Source organism: Stomoxys calcitrans, chromosome 4 (assembly GCF_963082655.1).
Source record: "Stomoxys calcitrans chromosome 4, idStoCalc2.1, whole genome shotgun sequence".
Lineage (NCBI taxonomy): Eukaryota > Metazoa > Arthropoda > Insecta > Diptera > Muscidae > Stomoxys > Stomoxys calcitrans.
The window spans coordinates 57570021-57590556 of record NC_081555.1 but is presented as its reverse complement, the minus strand read 5'-3'; the positions used below and the strand labels follow the sequence as shown (position 1 = coordinate 57590556).

Below are 20536 nucleotides of genomic sequence, written 5' to 3'. Positions count from 1 at the left end.
TTAGGCCCATAAAAGCCACATTTATTATCCGATTTTGCTGAAATTTGGGACAGGGAGTTGTGTTAGGCCCTTCAAAATCCTTCGTCAATTTGGCTCAGATAGGTCCAGATTTGGATATAGCTGCCATATAGACCGATCCTCCGATTTAGGGTCTTAGGCCCATAAAAGCCACATTTATTATCCGATTTAGCTGAAATTTGGGACAGTGAGTTGTGTCAGACCCTTCGACATCTTTCTTCAATTTGGCCCTGATCGGTTCAGATTTGGATATTGCTGCCATATAGACCGATTTAAGGTTTTAGGCCCTTAAAAGGCGCATTTATTGTCCGATGTCGCCGAAATTTGAAGTTGAAATTTAAAGTTGATAGTGATGATTCAATCAATACTGTTTTATTTGTTTCCAATCAAACTACCTTAAGAAACCATATCTCAGTGGGAACAGTCATTAAGATCCCACCGTGAACTTCCCACACGGACACGGATGCATTTTTGGTTAAAGATTCGAGGTGGTGGAAAGAATTTCGAGTTTCAAACACACGAAAGAGAGGCATAGCCTTCCAGAGCATTCAACTTCCCGAAGTCCACAAAGATACAGACATATGCGTCCCAGGAGCGACTTGTACCCTATTTGTAGTGCGAAGAATATCATAGTATTCGAATTTGCCCTGAATTCCGTAAATCCTCTATCCAGGAGCGTATTGATTTCGGTTTTAGGAATAAATACTGTAATAATTGTCACTCCATTGGATACACTAAAAACAAATTAATAGCTTATGTTTCTCGTGCAGAAAACGGCATTATACTTTATTGAACTTAGAAGATAAGGCAACAATGAATTCTGAGCCTCCGAATGGTAATTTTCTTTTTTCTTCTTCCAACACAAGTACCAAATTTGATACAAAGGATCCAACAACACCGAGTGACGCACGGAGACAGATTCAGGCGAGGAGGAAAGGCAGCACAATGGGCCGACATGGAATGTGACTTCGTATTATACTCACGAAAACGCGTTTTTTTTTGCTCAGTTAATGTGAAAATTTTACCCAAGTTATCGAACAAGCCTTATTGTCGCTGTTGAGTGGAGCGGATCGCTCCTCAAAGAAAAAAAAAATATATATCCGTATCTCGAAATAGGTACTACTTATTACGAACAAATTTTAAAGCCTTTTCGTGTGGGCTAGAAATGGTCTCCAAAGACCCAACAGCTGCGGTGATGGCGCCAGACCGTAGCGTGGCAGACAGCGGTTTCAATGAAACAGTCATCGCAGCCGAATCGAGAGATGAGGGCATCGGGATGACGGCAGAAGTGAGCGATGGCTTTGCTAAGCTCACAAGCAGACCGAGAAAGCGATCCGGTGCGCGACTAAGGAGACGGAGGAGTATGTACCGGCATCGTAATCGGGCGGAAGTGCAGGATGCTAGAAGGGATAGAACTGACATTCCTAGCACTTCTAGGGAAGCTGTAATGAGAATTATATCTCCCGAAGAGCATAGCACTGCTAAAATGCTGTAGAAGAAAAAGAGCTCCCCGCTTTCAAGTACTCTGGGAAAACCAAGCCAGCCATCCCCCAGACAGTGTCCTGCGGAGGTAGACATAGTTGGAACAGGAACGAAGAAAGCGCGCACGGCCCCTGAGTCCTCATGAAGGACTGTGACTTCCAAAAGGAGGCCACAGCCATCACAGAAGGGGAATATGGTCGGTGAGAATGGTAAGGAGCCGCCCTCTTAAGCTAGAGTGGCAAGGAAGCACAATAGGGATGAGATGACTAATGCAGTCACAGATCTCGGCAATGCATCCGGTAGAACTCCACCAGATCATCGGTCCCAAGTGAAGGATCTGGTTAACGAGCGGATTCTCGAATACAAATGATGAGCTGCGAGTATAGAGGGGACATCTTTACGCTGCGTTTTGCGTCGGCGAAATCTATTGATACCGTTAAACAGCTCGTCAGAGGTATTCACGTTTCCTGGGAGGGCACAACGGTCGACCTGGTGAGAAATATGGACATCCCCCAGCTCACAAAGGTGACGGTCTTCATCAAGGGATGGGGCAGTAAATTTACGACGAAACGCATGTTGGGATTCTTGGGCAAGCAAAACCAAGATTTGGCCGCATAGAAGTGGGAGGTTTTCCACAGGGAGGAGAATGAGGAAGGAACTCTCCTTGTGGTTGGCATTGATCAAAATTCCGTGACGAGTTTGCCTAAAACTAAAGGGAGCAAGGTTGTCTATTTCAAGTTCAGGCAAAGATCCTAGTATTGAAATATCAGGCAGTACAGGGAATGGAAACTCAATACAGCCTAACGAACAAGACCCGACGATGGAACCATTACTGACTTTATAAAGATTCGGAAGACTAGGGTATACATAGAACCTAATACAATGACATCAGGAAAGTCAAAGCTGTCTAAAGTACAGGGAGCAGACGATGAGATCATCACATACTCCCAAGATGCCAATTTACTGAAGGACCAATGATTGAGTTAATCCAGATAAGCCTCAACCGGAGCGAGACTGCTACACACCCTCTGATGGAGAAAATCAACAAGGGCAAGATTCTTATTGCCTTAATTAAGGAGAAATGGACGAACCGGATCAAAGTTTCTGGACAGAACCATATCAACTACCAATTGTTCTATGATAACACTGGTACTCAGTCGAGGACCTGCGTTATCTTATATAAAAAATTCAATTTGTGTTTGTTTGTTTGTTCCGTATAGAATCAAAAGCGGCTGAGCCGATTACCTCGAAATTTTCACAGATTGTGTAGGTTGGTCTGGAAGGAAACATAGGCTATATAATTTTTTGAAAGTTGGGTCCAAGTACCTGGGGGGCTGCCCCAGCCCCAAAACCCCTTTAAATAGGTTTATTTGACAATCATGATAATATGGGACTCAAATGAAAGGTATTCGGGAGTAGATTACGAATATAGTCAGGAAGTAGGAATAGGCTTTATAATTTATTGATAACGGAAGGGGTGGACCCTCCACCGTTGCCCCGAAAACACCACCCAACATCAAAAGTGGACCAATAAGGACAATATGGGTATCAAATGAAAAGTATGCAGGAGTAGATAACGAATCTGGCATTCAAATTCATGTCGAAGTATGGGGGGTCACCCCACCCCCATAAAAAAGGCCAAAAATGGGCACATTATCCAATAACGGATATATGGAACTCGGTTTGTTTGTTGCGTATAGACTGAAAAACGGCAGAACCGATTTTCTCGAAATTTTCGCATATTGTGTAGGTTGGTCTGGAAGCAAACATAGGCTTTATAATTTTCGGTATTGGAAGGGGGACGGACCCTCCCCCATTATGCCAAAAACACAACCTTAAAGTGAAAGTACCCAGCGGTGGCGCTTTTCCTCTTGAACATACGCCAAATGGGGTATTGGACCCATTATGACAATATGGGACTCAAATGAAAGGTATTTGAGAATAGAAAACGAATTTTATATCCAATTTTGGAGCCAAATGTTTTGGGGTACGTCCTAAAGCACCCTTAAACTGAACGAATTTAATATCTATTTTCAGTGCAAAGTGCCGGTGGTCGCCCCAGCCCCAAAACACCCTCCAAACGGTTCATATTTACCGGCCATGGCATTATGGAGCTCAAATTAAAGGGATTTGGAAGTGCAGCACGAATTTGATATCCATATTTGATTCGAAATGTCTGAGGTGCCAATCCACCCCCTAATGAGAACATTATCCAATGGAAGCACATTACCATCAGGAATCGAGGAGGGGCAAATTCTCACACATCAATGAGTGCTTTCCGATTCGAGTTTAAACACAATGATAAGGGACCTTTTTTATAGCCGAGTCCGAACGGAAAATGTTTTAAATGACCAAGCATGGCATTGTACCTCGCAAATGTCGCCAACATTAAGAGGAAATAAACACCGCTTTATCCTATGTTCTCGCTAGGATTCGAACACGTTCAGAGACATAGGCTACAATGGCACGAATTCTATATCCGCATTCAGGGCGAAATTTCTCCACCCAAAAAAGGTATTATATATTTAAAGAAGGCGCAGCGGAGCGGGCCCGTTTCGGCTAGTTTGTGTATATAAAAGAGACTAACGGATTATCGCCCACCCCAAATGGCTAAAGCTATAGTCATGAAATTTTGCACGAATGTTGGTCTTGGCCATAGTCTCGGAATAAGACGGGATTTTACGAATTTTGTAGATTTAAGTATTAAAAAATACAAAATAAAAATGGCTAAACCGAGCAAATTGTTGTTGATTCTTACTTACATAAGCACCAGTTAATTGTATGAATGAATGCAATAGCATATTATGAGAGCATTCAAAAGACTTACCTTTTGAATGCCAAATTACATTCTTAAATGTGAAAACAGTTAGATTGAGAGAGGAATGAGCATGAGGTTAAAATTACTGCAAAGGTGTTGAATATGGAAGCAGTAGATGAAAGTAGGAGAGGTAAAAGTTAAATGTGCTAGAGAAAGAATATGCTTTACTATGGCGGTGTTGTGGAAGAAGAAGAAGTACATCAAATTGTTGTTTCCTTTTTAAGCGTCAATCATTTGTGTCAATTAATATCAAATTATGTGAGCATTGAAAGGGGGAGCGAGAGATGTTCGTAGCCTTAGTGTTGTATAGCATCGAAGTCAGTTTTTACGGCTGCAGACTGTGAAGTGTACATTGGTATACATTTTTGTAAGATGCTCTCATGCTGAATGTAGCGCCTCCGGCGCGGAAGAAGAACAAAGGGTTGTTTTATTTACCCTCTAGGCGGATTTTTTTCGCTTATTTTGATTATAGAAAATGCTTAATAAGCGGCTTAGCTTATCTTCGTCTATTATGACCGTTTATTAATGACATAGTTGGTTAGAGCAATATAAAGGGTGATTTTTTAGCTTTTATCTTTTTGGCAAAACTGGTTTAAACAGCCCACGCACGTTTCGTGTTTTGTTTAACTGTCAAACATCTTCACTTTGATCTATAAACTAACCATGAAACGTCTTAAAAGCGAACAAAGCTTGCAAATTATTGAATTTTATTGTCAAAATGCGTGCTCTGTTAAAAAAGTTCATCGCGCGCTTCTTCCATTCAACAACGAAGCTCATTTTTGGCTCAATGGGTACGTAAATACCAAAATTAGTACTATTTGGTTCTTTCGTCATAGATGGAGCTAGAGGTCCGAAACTTGGCAAAGTAGGTACAACCAAAAAATAAATGATGGATGATTAAATGGTCTATTCAAAATTCGTATATTTTGGTACCGAAATCGGTACGAAATGGTACCTTCTTTACAGATGGAATTTGAGGTCTGAAATTGGCACTAAATTCACCATTCGCACACTTTGGTATCAAAACTGGTACTATTTGGTACTTTCTTTAAAGATGGAACTAGAGATCTGAAATTTGGCATGCAGGTACAACTAGAAAAAATATGATGGGTGACCAAATAAGCTATTCATAACTAGTACATTTTGGTACCATTTGGTACTTTCTTATAGATGGAGCTAGAGGTCTTAAATTTGACATGTAGGTACAATATGGATACATATATATAATGAGTGACTTAATGATCCATTCAAAATTCGTACATTTTGATACCAAAAAGTGGGAAATTGTACGAAGTAGCTTATTTTCGGCTACAACGAACGGGGACTGCTAAATTTTTACAATTTTATGACATTATCGCAGTCTTACCAAAAATACGACATTTGGAAAAAGACGTACTAAATGTGTTGTAATTGGTAGCTTGAAAAAATATATTGGGCAACTAAAAGATATTTTTTATTCGTATATTTAGGTACTTTCTTAACGGAGCGAGCTAAAGCTCTCAAAATTGGGGTAAAAGTACACCTTGGCTATCAATTTTGGGTGACAAGAAGATTATTCAAATCGCACATCTATGTACCAAAATAAAGATAAAGTACTCAAAATTATGATACTGTTACACCTTGACAGTAAATATTGGACGGTTAAAAGATTTGTTTTTATTTCATGCATTTAGTACTAAAACGTACAAAATGGTTCTTTCTTTACAGGGTGATCTTAAGATATGAAAATTGGGATATAGCTACATCTCGACCAGAAAATTTCGGGCGACCAGTAGATTTTCTTTTCAAATCGTACATTTAGGTACTAAAGCATAAAATTTGTTTAGTTTTTTACGAATTAAGTTTAAGCATTCAAAACTAGGATTCAATTATACCTTGACAATATATATTAGGCGAATTAATGAATTTTCGGAAGTATTGTTAGGAAGCGGACCACCGGGATGTTTGTATCATATATAAAAGAGATCCGTGACGGACTGATTAATTGATCAACGCCCAGCCGAAATAACTGAAGCTAGAGTCATGAAATTTGGCACGAATGTGGGTCTTGGGTCGTGTGCGCGTGATTATACGACATTTTGTGATATTCGCTTGGCTATGTACTAAATAGTACGAAAAAGTTAATGTTTGTAGAGAACGAATGGAAAAGGCTAGGAGATCGAATGTGAGCTCATAAAAGAGCGTCTCAAAAAAGTAATATTTGGTGAAAATTTTTTTCAAAATAGTACCAGGAGTGGGAGTAATAGTACGATTTGTGCCGCATTGGTACTATTTGGTGCATTCTTCACAAATTTAGCTAAATCTCTGAATTTTGGTACATAGGTAAACTATGGCAATATAAATTGATTGATTATATAAGTTTTGAGAAATTTTTATATTTACGTAATGACTGAAATTTTAACAGGAAAAACGAATAGAACTAAAATTTTGAAATTTTGCTTAAAGGATGAAGTTGCATAAACATAGGGGTGAGATAAAAATTGTGCGGACTTGTTCTCGAAACGGCAGAAAAGGTACGTTTAGTACCAAATCTAGTACAATTTAGTACTTTCTTTACTGGCTGAGCTAGAGCTCTGAAATTTGGCATCTAAGTACAACTAGGAAAAAAGCAATTTGGTAAAAATGATCGTGATCCCGGAAAAAAAAAATTGGGTGTGCCGTAACAAATCGTACTAGAAGTAGAAGAAAACGTACTATAGTGCTGTAATCGGTACTATTTTTCACATTCTTTACGGATTGAGCTAAAGGTCTCAAAATTGGAATACAGTTACACCTTGAAATTCGTACATTTAGGTACCAAACGTACAAAATGGTACTTTCTTTACAAACTGAATTAGAGCTCTCACATTTTTAATTGTACGAATTTAATTGTTATTTAATGGTATCGGGAAAAGATGTGCGCATGAATCAAATATATGTATAGCTTCTATCAAATACAAACACATGACGTGACAAGACAAAAAAAATATCAAGGAAATTAGAAGTGTCGTACATAAAATATAATTTTTTTATTTTAATTTTAAAGTAAAGCAAATTTATTGTAAAATTATTGCAAATTTATTGTAAAATTTTGCATTGAAATAGCGTAACGCAGAACAATGCTGGATGTTAACAAATAGAATGGATAAATTCCAAACGCAACAAATTGGAGGACATTGTAGAAGGTAAACGTGGTATTTATAAAGACATATTATTAATGCTACATTATTTTTATATTTTATTAACCATATATAGATTATATTGATTTGGACACTGAGGATGGAAGATAACACATGTAGATCTAGACCTCATGGTATTGCATGCAATATGCTTAGATTGGTATTTATTACGATTCATTTTAAAGATGTGTGTATATAAATTATATTCTTTACAGACGGTGTCGCCGACAACAAATAGAGGCTCAAATGGAATCGAAATTTTTTTCTGTTTTTGGAGGCCTTAACAAGATATTTCATGTTTTATTCGCAATTTAATACAATGCAATAAAAAGGTTTTTATTTATGTGAAATATATCAATTATTTATTTTTATTAAAACAGTAAAAATGTTATTTAAAAGAAATTGTAAATTGCAAATTTGAAATGAATGGTTTATTGAGTTATTAACCACTTTAACTGAATTTTTGAGCTTATCATAAATCCAAATTGCAAAATTTTTAAACGTTAATTTCAGCAAATTTTTTAATTGAATGTACAAATTTCTTAATTGAACATAGTTTTTGATTTTTTCTTTGAGTGGATTTTTTATACTAATTATACTAACTCCTCGAAGTTTTCATCTAAGACTCCATATATATACTTATGTTATTGATGGTCATGACATTTTAAGTCCATCTAGCCATGTCCGTCCGCCCATCTGTCTGTCCCATACTTCTTATGGGTGTAGGTCTGCTGGAATTGTAAATAGATCACATCGGTCCATGTTTTGATATAGCTGCCATATAAACCGATCTTGGATCTTGATCTTGTCAAATATGATGTGAAGCGGTCTATAGTCTCATATAGCTTCCATATAAACCGATCTCCCTAGTTTACTTCTTGAGCCCCTTACGGGCGCAATTCTTATTCGAATTGGCTGAAATTTAACACAAAGATCGAAAATTGATAAAATTGTTCTGTTAATGCGAAATTGGTAAAGATACCTCAAACTTTTTTTAATTGTGGTCGCTATTGGGTGCATGCGGTGACATTTGGTCATAAAGTCAGAGCTGAATTTTACTGATTGCCATAGCACTACTTATAGGACGATCCTAATCTTTCAAAGCCTTCAACGTGTGGTTGTCTTTGGTAATATCATAGTTCTTAAGTGAACGTTTCGGCGAATCAGTTTCAGTATTTTGATGAAATTTTTTCATTTGCGCTCATTTTGCTCTCAACCTACTTTTATGTATTCAACAGGTTATTGTTTGTTTGTGCTTTCTTTATTTGGTCTTAAAATCTTATTGGGATTCCATTGCAGAATATTGTCCGGCTTTAGACCATTTGTTTAATATTTTCTATTCAAAGAATAGTATAGCAAAAAACATTCAAAGTCAGCAAAAAATTTGTTGTTGCTAGAAGCATTTGACTGGTTTCCTATATTGCGATTTCATTTTCAATCAAAAAAAAAATCATCAGCAGGAGATGTCAAATGGATCATGGTGCTTTACAATCATTCCAACTAGAATAAGTTGTCCCTTAATCACTATGAGCTCCGTACCAATTGCCTTAAATACCGTGTTGTAAATTATGTAATTCCAAGAATAAACGAAATGGGTTTATTTGAAATAATTATTTTACAATAAAATGTAAATTATTCTGGGTGATCATTACGGGCTTTTGAAATTGTGTTTCCGAGTCCTTAACATTTCTAATTTCATTGCTGATGTAATTCAAATAATTAATAATTAAATATTACTAATTATTCTTTAGAAAAGTTTTTCAGACTAACAACTAAAATGTTTAATATATAAACATTTTTTAAATAATATTGGGTTGCTCAAAAAAGTAATTGCGGATTTTTTAAAAGAAAGTAAATGCATTTTTAATAAAACTTAGAATGAATTTTAATCAAATATACTTTTTTACACTTTTTTTCTAAAGCAAGCTAAAAGTAACAGCTGATAACGAACAGAAGAAAGAATGCAATTACAGAGTCACAAGCTGTGAAAAAATTTGTCAACGCCGACTATATGAAAACTCCGCAATTACTTTTTGGGCAACCCAATATCTTTTCTACAGATAAAATTTCAATTAAAATAATAAATCGAGAATTAAGAGAAAATTCATACAGTATTATATCTTAGAAAAATTTTTGTTAACTGTAAGTCTTTCGAAACAAATTTTATATAAAGGGTGATTTTTTTGAGGTTAGGATTTTCATGCATTAGTATTTGACAGATCACGTGGGATTTCAGACATGGTGTCAAAGAGAAAGATGCTCAGTATGCTTTGACATTTCATCATGAATAGACTTACTAACGAGCAACGCTTGCAAATCATAGAATTTTATTACCAAAATCAGTGTTCGGTTCGAAATGTGTTCATTCACCGTAACGTTGCGTCCAACAGCTAATAATTTCGTTTAAAACGATCACAAAAATTTTATCTTTTGAAAAAATTATATCGCCATTCTGTGTTTAAAAAAATGGCATTAACCTAGTAACTACGAAAAATACCCAAGAATAGAGCTGCCTTAGAAAAATTTTAGCTCAAGTTACGAGAAGTATCGTAATGAAATTTGGATTCACGTAAAGTGGACGACTGAAGAGAGTTATATCAATTTTTGCCGTCATGTTATGGGAGAAAATTGACTTGTCGATAGTCGTAAATTTTTTATATCCTCAAAACCTAATGAGAAACTTCTCAAAATCCTTAGGAACTAGATTTCTGGAATCCGTTTTAATGTATTGTTGCACTTGATGGTTTCTATATTAAAAAACTTCCTTTAACAGCAGGTGCGATTTTATGTCAACACCATTAAATCCAGCCTTCTTGTTAAATGGTGATAAAATATTAAGTACATGATTTTTTTTTTTAAATCAAAATATTTAAAAAAAATATATAATAATATTATTGAAATTTACATTTATAAAAATTTTGTCTTTGAAAGAAATTTAAAAAAAAAATTTAATCTTTAGAAAAGTTTAAAAGAAAGTTTGTCTCTAAAAAAGATTTCGAGGGAGTCCGGCCCGTGCTGATGTTTTGTCATTAGAGAATATTGCGCTGAAATTTTGCCTTTAGAAAAATTTAGCACCCTTTTACTTGTTTTTTATATTCGTACAATCAGGTACTAAAACGTACAAAATTGTACTTTCGTTATGGAGTGAGCAACAACTCTTAAAATTGTGATACAGTTACGCCTTAACAGATTTGGATTTGGATTATATATGAGACGACAGAAATTTCTACCAAAAAGTACAAAATGGTACGTTCTTAACATATTGAGCTACAGCTCTCAAAATCGGGAAGCAGTTACTCTCTGACGGTACATATCGCGTTACAAGGTGATTTTTTTGAAATTCGAACATTTTAGTATTAAAACGTTCTCCCTGTACGAACTGAGTTAGGGCTCTGAAATTTGAGATACATGCATACCTTGAGAATATATTTTGGCCGAGAAGAATTTTTTGAATTTCGTACTTTAAGGTACTTAAACGAACAAAATTGCTATTTCTTAACAATTTGAGTCGCAGCTCTCAAAATTGGTATGCTGTTACTCCTTGACAGTATATATCGTAGAAAAAGGAGATTTTTTTTGAAATTCGAACATTAAGATCCTTAAACGTACAAAATGGCCCTTTCCTTACGGAATTCCTGGAAAAGACCCGAGCCATTCCTTTATCGGGCGACTAGAAGATTTTTTGAAATTCGTACATTTAGATACTAAAATTTAATAAAAAATTTACTTTCTTTACGGATTGTGCTAGATGTCTGAAATTTTCTATACAAGTACACACTAATATTATAAACAGGTCGACCTGACAACATTTTTTTAATTCGTACATCTAGGTACTATAACGTACAAAATGGTACTTTCTTTACGAATTAAGCAATAAATCTCAAAATTGTGATACAGTTACTCTTTAACAGAATGTATCGGGCCACTAAAATATTGTTTTGAAATTAGTAAATCAAGCTACTTTACTTTACTTACTTTAATAAGCTATGGCAGAACATTTGTTCCACTAACCGATCGTAGAATATCATTCTAAGCGCCTCGATCTTCTGCGCTGATTCTAAAATCTCCGACACAAAGTTTCGAGGTTTCTCCCACCACTTGATCTTTCAATCGGCCTTTTGGTCTTCCCGGTTTGCGTGTACCACCGTGTTTGCCTTCAAAAGACTTCTTTGCTGAACCTGAATGGATGAAGACCATTCTGACACCATGACCTGAACAACACAGCCGTTGTATTTTGATACGTGTAACTATGCTATCGTCGTCATACAGCTCGTGGTTCATACGACGCCTATATTCTCCAAGAACTGTCTCATCTGCTTTCACAAGTACTCATGCCTTACTTAATCCAAAATAGCATCTGTTTGCCACTATTATTCTTCGCTTTATCTCAAAACTGATGTATTTCGTTTCGGTTACTGACTATCTCAAAGTAGTGGTTCCCAACTTTCTCCATTTTCTTTATCTGCTAGGTTGTACAAGGTGTTTTAGGAGTTGAAACCATCCATTTCGTCTTATCTCCATTTGCTGGCAGACTTAATCTCTTTCGATGCAGTTACTATTTCCAATGACCGACCTATGATGTCGATGACCGACCTATGATGTCGATGACCGACCTATGATGTCCATGACCGACCTATGATGTCTATGACCGACCATTGATGTCGATAGGCTGTCTCCTTGTCTGAAAACTCGTTTGGTATTGAATGGTTCGGAGAGATTCTTTCCTATTCTTACTGAGGAACGCGTATTAGCAACTCTCATCCTGCAGTCTTATTAATTTTGCAGGGATACCAAACTCAGACATGGCTTGAAATACCTTTGAACGTAAAGATGTATCGAAAGCGGCTTTGTATTCAACAACGAGATGGTAGGTGTTAATTTGTCCTTCTCGGGTCTTTTCCAGGATTTGGCGCAGTGTGAATAGCTGGTCCAAGGTGGATTTATGAGGTCTTTAGGTTTAGTTTTTCACACAGTACGCTCGATAGTATGGGGAGGAGACTTATTCCTCTGTAGTTGGCACATTCCGTCTTGTCTCCCTTCTTGTGTACGGGACAAAGTATACTGGGGTTCCAATCATCGGGTATGCGTTCTTCAAGCTACTACATCTTATAAATTGCTAGTTTCTTCACGGATTGAGCTAAAGCTCCTATAAATAGGATACAGCTGCTCCTTACCAGTATATATTGGGCACTAGAAGAGTTTTCTGATATTCGTACCTTTAGGTAATAAATAATACAAAATAGGTCATTATGATTCATTATGAATTGTTTTATGGTCATAACAGAATTCATCATTGAATAATTCAGCCAAGTCGGATTGAAATTGCGTTCTCCGCAGGCCGAAGAAATCAAATCGGGAGATTGGTTTATACCAGGCGACTGGTCTGCAGTCTTCTTGCGAAGACACCTGGTTTTGGCGATGGTTACAAGACTAAACCAATCTCATATTATATTTACAAAAAAAAGAATCATTTAGCGCGTCAAATAGCACGCCATTTGTTACCTAACAAGTTTACAAGTGCGAAAAAGGCGAAACGTGGATGCGCCGGAAGTCAAAAAGTCTCGGCCAAATTTGATTTCCACCAAGACAGACAGCAGCCGCCATAAACAAGCTTGTGAAAAGAGGATGCGGATATTTTCCCACCCCATGCCACTATGGGCATACACTTTAGCCAGTAAATGGTTTGTTGTGCGTTCTAAATACTAAAAACTAACCAGACGATATATATTTGTCATATGACATGTTACTTTCTGTGTCCATGTGACTTTCACTATGTATGTATGTCAGATACGAAAAGAGCGCGATCTGATCGGCATGTATTCGTTGTATTTATTGTATGTTTTTTATTCCCATATGTCTATTTGTATGTTCGATGAAAATAGTGCCCCTTTTGATCAAAAACTCCACAGAAAAAAAAAATAATGATCAATTAAGAAATTTGTGCATTCATTCAAAAATTTTGTATTATTATTAGTTAACGATTTTGCAATTTGGATATTTTAAATAACGTTTTTCCTGTTTTTATAAAAATAAATAATTCATATTTCTCGCAATAAAAAAAAAGTATTTTATAGGAAAAAATTGCGGATAAAATATGGTTAAAATTGGTTAATATTGCTTAAAAAATATTTATATTTTTTCTTAATGATCCCAAGCTTGTAAAAAATAAAAATTGTCGATTCCATTTTGAGCCTCTCTTTGTTATCGGCGATAAAATAGTTATTTAAACAATATAATTTACATATATACATACATATTTAAAATGAATCGTAATAAATACAAATCTTAGCATTTTGAGTGGAATACCACGAAATCTATATCCGCATGTGTTATATTCCACCCTCAATGGCCAAGTCAATATAATATATTTATGGATAATCAATTATTAAAATAAGATAACATTAATAATGTATCCATACCATTTGTTCACATCTGTATTACACCATTTCAGCCGAAACATTTTTTAAATAAATTTGTTTTACTTCAACATTATAATCGAAAAAAAAATACATTTTATGTAGACATTAAAACCACACATCCAGTTTTGTTGATTGTTTTTTTTTTTTTTTTGTCCAGCAACGCCACTTTGTTTCTGTATGTGATAGAAGAAGAAGATAGAAGAACATATATTTGACTCATTCGCATTACATACGTGTGAAAGGGAACACAATATAATCTTGATCAATACACAAATCATACTATTAAGAAACAATTTAATTCGTATGACTTATTTGCCAATCACTTGCCGTAATATAAAATATATTGTATTTCTTTGTGAAAAATAATTAAAGCAATTAATACCTTATTTGAAAAGTAAATACCATGCTTTATCGGTAGTATTTGTTTTTACTGAAACAGCAAACATTTTAATCTTCATGATCTCATTTCATGTTTTAATGCCACTTTCGTACCCTAATAAAACACTTTTAGTTGAGACCAAGTTTGGCATAAACATGTCCCATTGAGAATGTTTGACGGCCTTGACCCAAAATATTCGTATACTACCCTCAAATATCTTGAATTTTAATCCCATATTGTCACAGTTTAGTTACATGTCCCTTAAGTTGTTTTGGGGTGAGTCTCTCTGAAACTTGGATCTATATTTGAATGCAAGGTTTGTACTTTACCTTTAAAACCCTCGTAATTAAGAGCCACTTTGTCATTATCGGGGGCTTTAGAGGTTTTGATGACCCGCAAGCCCCTCACACTTGACGCCATATTTCTATGTCAGATTCGCTATACCTTCAATTTTCGAGACCATATTGCCATCGTCGCATTACCCCTACCAACCACAAAGCGGAAAATCCATATATTAAAAAAGTGAAAAAAATTGCCGAAGTGTTTTCATTTCACCATAACTTGTTTTTTCAACTATTGGAAATTTGGCATTTAGCGACACCCAAGGAAAGCACAATCACAGTAGCTATGAAACACATGCAAAAAAAAAACCGCCATCGCTGAGGACCTCATTGTAACTCAACGTTATTAGCATTGGTGACCATAAACATATGGTTATACACACAAATGTGGTAAATTATTAATCTTGTTTATATGTTTGTACTATAAATATTTATTGACGAAGTATGGACACACCAACAACTTACGCCCTAGAAATATGTTAAAGTGCATACAATATTATAAAAACCAATAAAATATGATAAAAATATGTTTGGTTAAATTTAAAGCGTTAGGTATTTTACGGTGGTTATGGAATGGAAGTTGGGGTTGATGATCGTTCGCCCCACAGACGATGCCGTCCAAGCTAAGAGCAAAGGGCGGTTCAACCTTGAAGGCTCTATTGCCATAGCCCATGGTCCCGCAATACTAACTCTCAGCCGCTTGGGTCCGCGAGTGCCAAATTTGCAAAATTGTGCGCTTGATTGCGTGGTTTTAACAAATTGCTCATCCCAACAAACAGCCAAATTTGGTCAAATATATATTCAATATTCGCTATTGTTACGCCACACATGCTGAGATAAAATGTTGCATACCGTAACCAAGTATTAAACAATCGTTTTGCTGAAGATTTTTTATTGGCATACTTCCAATTCTGCAAAAACAGTTGATGTCAATACAATGTTAAACCAGCCGCTAGGATTATAAAAAATTAGTCCAAAATTCCATTACCACTAAAACAAAAAACACCACAACTACTTCAAACACAAACTCGTTATCCATAATTTATCCAACAAACACAAAATCAGCATTTTAAGGTACGTTTATTATTTGCTTCGATGCAACATTTATTTTATATGTCAAACGTCGGATATGTCCTGGTGTATTTTAAAATTAAAATTGATTTTATTTATTCTTAATTTACTTTTACAAACTAACTTCATAGGAGTATGCTGGTTTGCTTTTATAATTGCAGAGCAAGCCAGCAACCAATCAGTCGTCATCGTCTTCCCATTATCATCAACAGAAAGTGCCTAAGCATTCTAGTGGACGCTCGACTCCATCCCCAGCTGATAACTGTCGCAAGAAGAAGTATGGACACACTAACAATTGCGCCCTAAGAAGAAGTTGAAGACAAGAAGTAAAAAAAGATACAAAATATGTTTGGTTAAATTAACAAAACAATGTCTTCGCTCATGTTTAAAGAGTGACATAAAAAATTAAAAAAAAACACTTTTTTTGAGTTAATGACTTAAAATCCTTACAATTTTGAAACCTTAAAATGCGTTTTCTGCTACATCTTTTTTTGAGTTATGCAACTTTTTAAAGACTTGAGCGTTATTATGTTTCTTTAGAAACAAATTCACCTTATAAGGGCAAATTAATATAATAGTTTTGTTGCGTTCAAGTCAAACTTTCGCAAATTAATCACTTATCGTTGATATGAAAGAAGACTTCAGAGCTAAATCAACAATTTTATCCTGGAGCTGGGGCGTAGCAGTGCTCTTTACTTCAGTCACTTGATTTCTCCATGTACAATAATGCCCGTTTTCTTGGCCTGTGTAGAGTAGCAACTTCAGCGGACTCCTATGGACAAAATATTTAAATAAAAATTTAGAAAGTATTAATTTAAAACTCCACATACATTTGTGCGATACTCTCTCCCTGCTGCGGATTTCTGGATCATTTGTTCGCCTTCAGCTATGGCTTTTGTGGCAATGGCAAAGCTTCGGTACGAATGTTGAACTAAAGCAACAGGCATCTTAATATGAAAACCATAAAATCTTATGTGAGAATCGTGTTTTTTTATATACATACCATTTCAGTATGCCTTTCATTATTGCTCAGCAAATTTTTTATTTTGTAATAATTAATAAAACATAGCGATTTTGATCGCCAAAATCAGTAAAGTTTCCGATAGGGTATCTCTGTTTTAATAAGTGGAAAAACGGATTTCCGGCATTTTTTCACTTAAAAGAACGTAGTACCGCCATTAAAACGCGAACATTTTAAGAAAATCTGTTATGTCGTTATTTAGTCTTTATAGACACACAAACAAAAACAAATTGATTTTTATATATAATAAAAATGTGAGCCCATTCTTGTTTGAACCGTTGAGTGGAGCGTACGTATAATTATTTAACTCCGCAAGAATTTTCTGTAACTCGTAATAGGTCACTATTTTTGGAGAAAATTTTAAGTCACTCAAGGATAGATGCAGTAGAGGTATCCATTAGGCGGTTGATGATCTGCGTCTGTTTCCAGTGGAGCGGCAGATCTAGAGCCCGGGAGTAGGCTTAGAATGGGATCCGGTGGTGGAGCGGCAGCTCCAGACTTTAAGAGGTTGGAATAATAGAAGACGCACCGCTCTCAGGTTTATTGAAAGGCTTGGTGCAAATGATCCTAAGACTCTCACTAATAGGGAGAGAGACTCCCTAAATTGGGCTCGGGAATTCGTTGAACAGGCTACCCTAAAGACTACACGTCTAGATTCGGTCACCATGCCTAAAAGAACTAAGGCGAACAACAGTGTGATGGGTCAAAAACCTTTGCTAATGTCGCTAGAGACAGTTTGGTGATGGAAGTTGTCAACAAGGGAGAAGAACAAGGCTGCATACCTAGGAATAATTGGAGTGGGATAGTCAATGTCCTTGCGGAATTTCCTGGGTCTCCTCCAGTTTGTGACGATGCAGGCTGGTATCGGGGCTGATACAGACTAATTGCCTTCGGTGATCAACGCTCAATTGAAATGTATCGTTGTGCGCTAAAAAAGAAGCGGTGGTGTTGGGGAGTCAGGAGTCGACTCAGCAGTTGTTGCTGAACACTTGCCTGAGGAACTATCGACCACATCGATAATCTGGTGGATTGCAGGAGACTGAAAATTCCCCTGTCACAATCGATACAGGGGATGGCATCGAAATGGGACCCAAAAAGCCCTGTGTGGGTGGGTCACAAAGTTTGACTGGGCTCAAAGTGCGCGCCAGCGGGGAAGCACGGAACTCAGAAAGTACTTCGACAGCAATTAGTGAAGAATCTAAGGAGAAATCTACCACACCGCAAGTGCTCAGTGTCCTGACGAAGAGTGGTTCCACGGCTGTCTCACCTTCCCCTGGATGCGTACGGAAGCTCATCATGACAAGTTCTAACGAATCTTGTAAGGATGAACTCCTGGTGGAATCAGAAGAAGAGGCGAACACAACAGTGGTGGAAGTTCTGAATCCAGACTATGGTCCGGTTTCTACAGATAAATCACTACCTTTGTAAGGCCGCTTTGGCGGCACTAAAGGTCCTCCTGATGGCTGGGGGATTTGACGTGGTTCTTATCCAGGAACCAGGGGTGTGAGCAGGAATGGTTCGTGGACTTAGAATTCCAGGATTTAAACTTCTCAAGGGTACGGGGAATAGGAGACACAGAGCCTGTATTCTTGCAAAGAGTAGTCTAAATGTTGTTCTTCTTCCGTCGCTAAGCACTGAAGATTTAATAGAAGCCAGCCTTGAAATAAACAAGTATCATTACTAGCTGGCGTCTCTATATATGAATCACGATTCAGAGATGCCGCCTTCAAACCTTAAGTCGAGGGTTGAAGCTGCTTCTGTAGGGAAGGAAGTGATGCTAAAACGCATCGCCAGATATGGGTCCACGAGAGGGGTGAGATGCTCATTGAATATACATATTATAAGTTGCAATCTGGCGATTTGTAATAAAGGGGATAAACCGACCTTTATTACCAGGAACAGGCAGGAGGTACTAGATATTACCTTTGTATCGGAGAATAAAATCTCAGGAACATGCAACTGGGAAGTGTTGGATGACCACAGCTTCTCTGATAATCGTTATATTAGTTTTAGCCTTGGAGAAAACACAGCAGAAGTGGTCCCTCGGCTAAACAGAAAAAAAGTCGGATTGGGATAAATTTCGGCAAAAATTCTGCACGTCTATCCCTTCTAGACTAGAAAAGGAAGTGGATACTACGGATGATATAGACGTAGTGGTCAAGCGTATCACGAAGGCGCAGAATGGTGGTAATAGATATTATCTTTGTATCGGAGAATAAAGCTGAGGAACATGCAACTGGGAAGTGTTGGATGACCACAACTTCTCTGATAATCGTTATAGCGTATCACGAAGGCCCAGAGTGACTCGCTTGTATCAGCATGTCCTAGTCCCAAGCCAAGGGACAAACAGCGACCGCCATGGTGGACCCCAGATCAGGTTGGTCTAAGGAAGGACTGCAGAAAACTCTTCAACAGAGCAAAAGCACCGCATGATTGGGACATCATAAGGCTTAGCTAAGAAATTATAAGGGCGAGGTTAGAACGGTTCAAAACAAATCCTGGACACATCTGAGGTCTCTGTCCTCGAGACCTATGTATTAAGGTGGGGTATATTCAGAAGTCAGAGAATGTATGGACAATGTCTAGTGAGGAAACACTAGAACTACTCGTTGATACACATATTCCCCTAAATTCTCCACCAACAACGTGGCGCCAGAAGAGGTTGTCACTGAAATGCATTCGCCGGAAGCCATTAGGGAAACTGTGTCTGAGTCGAAAATCCTTTGGGCGGTAAGAAGTTTCGACTCCTTTAAGTCGCCAGGCTCTGATTGAACTACAAGCTGCGTTTGATAGACTGGTTCCCTGGCTTAGGGAGATATACTCTGCTTGTATCAGAATATCATATATACCTGTGGGATGGAGGGACACGAAGGTCATTTTCATTCCGAAAGCAGGAAATTCCTACCACACGATGGCGAAGGATTTTCGTCCTATTAGTCTGTCATCATTTATGCTGAAGACTCTTGAGAGGTTGATAGAAAAATATTTATCTTAGGGCAAAGATCCCTGGAGATCGCCTCTCGCGGCAGTAGGATGCATATAGTAAAGACAAATCCACAGCCCTTCACGAGCTATTCGGCTATATAGAGTCTTCTCTCGCTGTCAAGGAATATACAATGGTAGCATTTCTTGACACTGAAGGTGTAAAACCGACGTCAGTCATGAAGGAGTTGGAGTTTCTAGGCATCAACTCTACCGTAAGAATGTTTATTACAATAATAACTTACTTACTAAAAGCATAAAATGCATTACGGCAGGCTTGGGATCTGTGGATCTAAAAAATGTGTCAGTAGAGGAACACCTGAAAAAGGTGTACTGTTTCCTCTGATTTGGAATATACCCATAAACAATATATTATTGTCTCTGGAAGAAAAAGACGTAAAAATGGTCGCTTATACTGATGACGTGGCAATTGCGGTTAGGGGAAAGTTTCCCAGCATTCTAAGAGATATCATGTAGATGGATCTACGTGCAACCGCAAAGTGAGCTACCGAAAGTGGGCTGGGTATTAATCCGCGCAAGACATAAGTAGTTCTTTTCAGCAGGAGATATAAGTTGCCTATAGTGGAACATGTTTCCTTGGGTGGAGAGTATGTTCCATTTACAAAAAGCTCAAAATATCTGGGTGTTTTGCTGGACAGGAAATTGAACTTCAATCCAACATTTTGGAAAGGGCACGAAAGTCGACTCTTGCCCTATACACCTGCAAAAGAGCCATTGGCAAAAGTTGGGGATTTAGGCCGCGTGCCATGCATTGGGTATATACTGCAGTTGTCAGACCTATAATGCTAATAATATAAAAGTCCGCCTACTGCTCAATACTTAACCG

The 20536-nt window shown here is 37.2% G+C and overlaps 1 protein-coding gene and 2 long non-coding RNA genes across 8 annotated transcripts in view; 2 read left to right on the top strand and 1 right to left on the bottom strand.

Annotated features, from left to right (window-relative positions):
* Positions 1-17014, top strand: part of LOC106093094 (uncharacterized) — a 48162-nt gene extending 31148 nt beyond the window's left edge. Inside the window, exons 1-2 of one of the 4 annotated variants that reach the window (XR_001222292.2) lie at positions 15012-15689; positions 15848-17014. This is a non-coding gene — a long non-coding RNA (uncharacterized LOC106093094). Of the gene's footprint in view, positions 1-3537; positions 4153-15011; positions 15690-15817 lie in introns of those variants that run through there. The other 3 variants (XR_001222291.2, XR_001222293.2, XR_009398157.1) reach the window with 3 other exon arrangements.
* Positions 1-20536, bottom strand: part of LOC106093090 (protein trapped in endoderm-1) — a 340633-nt gene that overhangs the window by 19443 nt on the left and 300654 nt on the right. The gene's annotated exons all lie outside the window — the stretch shown is intronic.
* Positions 7244-7834, top strand: LOC106093091 (uncharacterized). Its single transcript, XR_001222289.2, has 3 exons — positions 7244-7482; positions 7553-7636; positions 7692-7834. It is a non-coding gene; the product is annotated as an uncharacterized LOC106093091 (long non-coding RNA).